Below are 6,957 nucleotides of genomic sequence, written 5' to 3' on the forward strand. Positions count from 1 at the left end.
AAGACTCGATTTCAGACACAAGTTTGTTCCGGTTTTCTTCGACGTTTTCCCGAGAAATATTAGCACGGCCGGTGTATGAGGTGTCAACGGTACTGTCGTCTGCATAGCAGTGAATGTTCCTGATTTGCAACAAGTCATTGATATGCAGAAGAAACAGAGTGGGTGACAGAACGCAGCCTTGTGGAACACCAGCGTTGACGAATTTTTGGTCGGAGCATGCACCGTCGACAACGACCTTGATGCTCCGATCTGCCAAAAAGCTGGTAATCCAACTGCATAATTTCCCGGGAAGCCCATAGGAAGGAAGCTTCGAAAGAAGCGCTTTGTGCCACACGCGATCGAAGGCCTTCGCTATGTCCAGACTGGCTGCTAATGCCTCCCCCTTGCTCTCAACTGCTTCCGCCCATTTATGAGTAAGGTAAACTAGAAGATCACCGGCTGAGCGACCTCGACGGAAACCGTACTGGCGGTCACTAATCAGCTGGTACTCCTCTAGATACCGCAGGAGCTGACAGTTTACAATGGACTCCATTACCTTGGAGAACAAGGGGGTGATGGCTATAGGCCTATAATTGGACGGGTCTGAGCGGTTACCCTTTTTGGGAATCGGATGCACTAAAGCAGTCTTCCAGGAGATCGGGACGACGCCTAATGCGTAAGATTGCCGGAAAAGACGCGTTAAGACCGGTGCCAACTCGGGAGCACATGTCCGTAGCACGATTGGAGGGATGCCATCGGGTCCACTCGACTTATGAATGTCCAAGGAAAAAAGTGCTTTACGAACTGCACTTTGCCGGAATTTAACCTCCGGCATCGTGGTATCACATCGCGGTATTGTTGGTGGTGTATTTCCTTGGTCATCCAGGGTCGAATTCGACGCGAAGAGAGAGCCTAAAAGATCAGCTTTCTCTTTCGCGGTATGGGCCAATGACTCACCGTCCCTGTGCAGAGATGGAAAAGAAGGCTGACAGAAATTCCCAAGAACAGCCTTAGCGAGAGACCAGAACGCACGTGTTCCTGAAGGGAGACGCACCAGTCTCTCGCCAATTCTGCCAATGTACTCCGTCTTCGCCTTAGCAATCACATTTTTGAAGGACCTAGAGGCAGAGTTATATTCCTTTCTGAATGCGCTGGTCTTTACATCACGAGACGCTGATGCGTTAGCCCAGTCATGGTAACGTTCCCATTTTCGGCGTGAGGCCGTTTTGCAGAAACGACCAAACCAGGGCTGGGACTTGCCACCGATGGGCACCGCAGAAAACGGAATGAACAGTTCCATACCCTGAAGCACCACATCGGCAACAGAGTCGGCAATAATGCTCGGATCATCCAGCGAGAAACAAACCTGCCCCCATGGGTAGGAGGCAAAGAAGGACCGCATCCCATCCCAATCCGCTGACTTGTAGTGCCACACGCGGCGGCAGCCCATGAAACGAGGTCGTGAGTACCGCATAACCGGAACTGTACTCCGAACGAGACAGTGGTCCGACGAGCCCAGAGGGGGATCGACGATAACCTGATAGCTATCCGGATGAGAAGTCAGCAGAAGGTCCAACAGGGAAGGTGTATGATCCTCCACGTCCGGTGTTCGCGTTGGCGAGGTGACCAGTTGTGTCAAATCATATGCTAAAGCGAAGTCGAGAACAGATCTACCCGCATGATCAGTAGTACGTGATCCAAGCCATTCGGCATGGTGGGCATTAAAATCACCAAGAACCACGATCTCTGCGGATGGGATCTGCTGCAGTACGGAATCTGTAGCCATTTGGACGTGCTCAACCAGTCGGCCGGTTTCGGCATTACCGCTATGGGACCTATAAAGCCAAGCGTAGATTCGCGGATGGTCGTCACAATCTACACGCAGCCAGATAATTGATAGGTCCTGTCCTTCAAGGCTGCCGAGGCGTCGAGAGCAGATATCATCTCTGACGTAAACGCACACCCCAGCTCGTGGTACAAAGGAATGTTCCAATTTATACCCGGGGTAGGAAAGGAAAGTCGTATCGGCAGGAGAAGATATCTGAGTCTCGGTAAGAAAGAGCAAGGCCGGCTTCGCCGTCTCAAGGTGAAAGTGGACGGCGTTCAAGTTCGAGTTGAGTCCCCTTATGTTGCAGAAGTCCACAGTGAGGGTGGTAGGGGTTGCCTTATGATGCCTGCTCCGCTTGCCCCGAACAGTGGCGAGCGCAAAATTGCCCCCCCCAGAATTCGGAGGGCAGCCTGGGCATCCCTGCTCAGGTGGTGTACGTCCTGAGCATGGATGCCCAGGGAGGGATTCTCCACCGCAGTCGCTGATGGTACCCTCCTGGGGTAATGTAACCAAATTCTGCACAACCATCATGTTTAGGGGGGGGGGGATCGGGCCTCCGGGACTCTCACATACCAGACGAAACGCGGTAACATAGCTACCACTTCACGCTGATTTTAAGTGAGAGAGTGGTACTTCCCCGGGCGTGCCGGCCCATTCGGCTGCAACCCGAAGGTATGCAGTGTGGCACTACCACTTACAAAAGTATTTATATATTTATTTATATATTTATTTGCTGTCAATAAGTATACAGAATAGAGATTTTTATAAATTTAAAATAAAGAATAGAACATTTTAATACTAAATTAAACACTGGAGTGGTCTCATTTTACAGAAACATTGGATAAGTAGGTAAGCTAACACAATCAACATTCCTTTTATATGATAATTCATAAATAGTTAGAAATTATGAAATCACATTCCAACATCAATACAGCCAAGTAATAATACTTAGTCGTGCTAATTTGACTTTAAGTACAATCAAAATAGAGTCTTTGTTCGAGAATAGTCATAAGTTTGTGTATTACATTGTATATTCAGTGTCCAGTTGCATTCTAACCGACTCATATGTTAAAAAATGACCATAGGTATGTTAAAACTTTATATACCTTAGCCGTGATTGTATGCTAAATCAATTCTTTTTTTAATTTTTTTTCCATTAATGACGCTTAATAATAGGTGCTTGTTATTTCCACTAAGATGTCAATACACGGTACAAACACTACCGTTATAAACTGTTAACATTTTTATTATATTAATACTTAAATGTAAATAAGAACATATTTTTTAGATAAATTATATATAAAATATTAATTTAAAAGAAATGTTTTAATTGTGTCCAGTTTATGTTCGACATTTATATAATGGGATTGACAATTGATCAATTACAAAGATTTTTTAATAAACATAAAGTAATTTTCATTGGTTGTAATTACGTTGAAGTAACACTGTAAACAGGATATGTGATTATAGATGATATTTGACTACACGCAATTGGAAATAAAGAAAACGTTATTCAAGAATAATAATAATTATTATGGACTCACATCCGAATACATAAGTAATGTATATTTGTTTGCTTTAAGCTTTTAATATTATATATATAGAACACGTATATGTAAAGATAAACATAGCTTTGACAATCACATACTTCATAAATAAATGATGAGTAAAATAAAATCTAAAGTTTATTTATTTAAGATATGCCTTAGAAAGATATTAGGTAAGAAAATAAAATCTAAATTTATTGTATTAAATGGAATATACTGGATTTAATACACTTCGCAGATCGCACAAGGTTTATTTAAGCTGAGCTAATCGGATATTATTCAAAACTGCCGCCAAATAAAGACAACTTTTACATAGTTTATTTATTCCATTTCTTTTAACAATTAAATTAAATGTTTTCATTCACAAAAAAAATATTTCAACTTTACTTAAATTTAAAAAGGATATAAAATATTTTTTATAATATAAACTCTCTAATATTGCATCGTTGAGAGTTTATATTACCTGTTAAAAGATTTGTAATTGGAATCGAACTCCCGCTGACATACCGCAAAAGTAAATTACTACAACCAATGCACTTTCTTCGAATCGTGAAAGTTATTTAACATTCAGAACCAACCGATAATTTAATGCTGATTAAAAAAATCGACAAAATGCCAATGATATTCAAATATGTCAATAATAATTCTTGATTGCATACATAAAAAAATAAAAAAAATTAAAACATAAGACTATCTACATATGTATGTAATAGCTAAATTTTAAAATGTATTATTGACGTTTCAACCAAAATATATATGGGAGTGGGCTTGTACAAAGAAGTACTGCCAAGTAAATCAAAAATCTAATTTGTGTAGTTTTTGGTCTATAGGTTATCAAAGACACAAAAATAGCTATTAAGCTAATAAAAATACAATTAAATATACATTTTTATTATGAGAAGAAGAGTCGCCGATTTTTAGTGATTTTTCGCCAATATCCTCGGATTATAAGTCTACTCTAAACCCCTTTATGTTTAAAGGGATGCCGTCACAGCGTATGACTTGTCCCAAAGCCATATGGCGACAAGATATCGGCGCCAAATGTGAAAGTGTTTGTGCAAGCTAATAATATTTTTTTTTACTTTAAAAATTCCACAAGAAAATAACACATTAGCGTTCCGAACCATTTAACAGCTTTAAAAACAAAGGGTTTTGGGTTCAGTTTCTACTAAATTAACAGCGCTATTTGTGTCGAGCTATGTTCTGATGTATTATTGCCTTGTGCTTTTACAAAAACAATATCATTAAAACGCTATATCAAACAAAAATCATCATCTTTATTATACGTATTCTTTTAATATAAACATAAAGGCCAATATCAGCGAAAACTATATTATACGCCTCGTCAAAGTACTGTTTTTCATAATAGAACATGTATTTTTCATTCTTCCTCTTCTTCATGGTCGTTCCCTTCATTACGTCAGCTTACCTCCTTAACGCAGTTACTATTGCGAGACCGGTGAGAGTCGTTACCTGTTGACGCCAGCGTCTCGGTGTTCATTCTACATTCTACTTTAGCCACAATTATCAACTTTTCAGATTATCTGGTTGACGACGAGCAATATGAATGAAATTTAGTAAAAAATTTCGCTAGTATATATTGTATATCTTATTATAGCTCATAAAACATTAACATCTTTACATTGAATTTCCTTGACCGTTTAACTTTTTGGTTGTCTTTTCAGTTCGACGAGGGAGCAAGCAGACACGAACGAAGAGAGTACAGGTGCTAACAGCTTAATGTGCTTTTACGAAGTGCACTACACGGAAGTTTCTCGAAGCTAATAATAATAGCTCAAAAACTTTTTAGTAGTCCGACTTAGGATTATAATCCAGAACGTCAGGGTCTACTAACAAATCACCTCGCCACTAGACTAGATAGACTATGCAAAGTATGGATGGTAATCATTTTAAAAATCCCTAGCAACGCTAAAGCGGACTGTAAATAATGATAAGATTTATCATTATTTACAAAATGCGAAAATACATAAAATATTATGGAATTTGCGTGGGTTGGCATTGAGTGGCGCTATGTATCCTGTGGATAATAAGTCTTATCTGTTTCCAGTGGCGCCAGCCGGACATATGCGACGAATTTATCGCTCGAAAGAATTTATCGCTATTCTGGAGGTCAATTCTTGATTTTGTATGGACCACACGGTAGTATTGCAAGTATTCTGGCAAAATTTGTCAAACAACACATATGTTGACGTTCTATACAGCTCTCAAAGTTTTTTTTTAATATTGAGCATTCACCTGTATGAGTAGATGAAAACTTAACTTTTCACATATCTAAAATTTAATTAAAAAGATATTTCATTTCAGCAATACTTCCTTTTAAAAGACTATACAAACTGAAACCTTTTTAATTTCTATAAAATAAATACTATAAAATTACACACAAACAAAACCTGTCGAACTAAACGATGGAACACGAAATCGTAATTACGTTTTATGAAACGTAATTACGAATTGGAATTATGATTCCAAAGGAAATTTATATTTTTGACGTTATAAATAAAATTCTACTTAAACAACAACTTTTTGCCTTTCTTATTGTTTATTTAAAAAACCTTCAGACAGATTCACAGACTAGACATCACGTCATGTGTTCCATTGTTAGCTGCACGTTTACAACTTATTTATTTAGGACTGACATTGATCTATTTGCAAGATTTTTTTGTAAACTGTCATGTGCAACCATTTATACTTTAGGAGTTGATTACTTGTTGTAATACCACCAACCTCGCCATATTTATTCGGAACTGCCGGCTCAACTGTTTTATATATTGGATTAAGCTACATTTATTCCTGAACAAAAAACCATATAAAGTCACACTTATTATCAGCAATACATACACAAAGAGTATGGTAAGTAAAAAAGGTTATAAGATTTTCGGTATTACTGTAAACTTTGCAGACTATTTAATTTGTCGGACCTGTACCTAGTACCAATTCAAGATAAACAGTTAATTCGTGACAAACACTAATTTTTATTACACTATTATTGCTGATTTATATTTGAAAAAAAAAAATGTGATATTCATAATCAATTATTATATTTTAATAAGTTATCAGTGTATGTTCAATTTAACAACTGTTTTCAAACAAATGAACCGACTGTGCTGTTCAGTAGGAATTCGCTTTATATTCGTGATATGTTGAAAAATTGACTTTCTGATGTGTCACGGTGTTTTTATAGGACTAACTCAACTTTCGCACTCATACAACGGTGATGTTTAATAATCTCTGTCTGCGCGATTACTCATAACAACTACCAAATAATAATATTAAAAACTACTTCAAAATTAACTTTAATTAAGTATACATACATATATTGTTGAAGTTTCATTCTGTTCAAGATCAAGATAACATATCTTACATATTCCATATTATTGAAGCCAAATCCTATGCATGTTTGCATCGTAAAATAATCTATACAATTTTATTACGTTCTTTAAAGATATTTAAGAATAGGAGAAACATTAAAAATCCTATTCTACAAACGCATATGGTAACCGAAATCTAAAAACATCTGTCCAGCGATTCCTCAGTTGGGTGGCATTTAACGATACTTCCCAGTCCTTAGTTATAGTCGTTAAA

The sequence above is a fragment of the Vanessa atalanta genome, chromosome 16 (genome assembly GCF_905147765.1).
Source record: "Vanessa atalanta chromosome 16, ilVanAtal1.2, whole genome shotgun sequence".
Taxonomy (NCBI): domain Eukaryota; kingdom Metazoa; phylum Arthropoda; class Insecta; order Lepidoptera; family Nymphalidae; genus Vanessa; species Vanessa atalanta.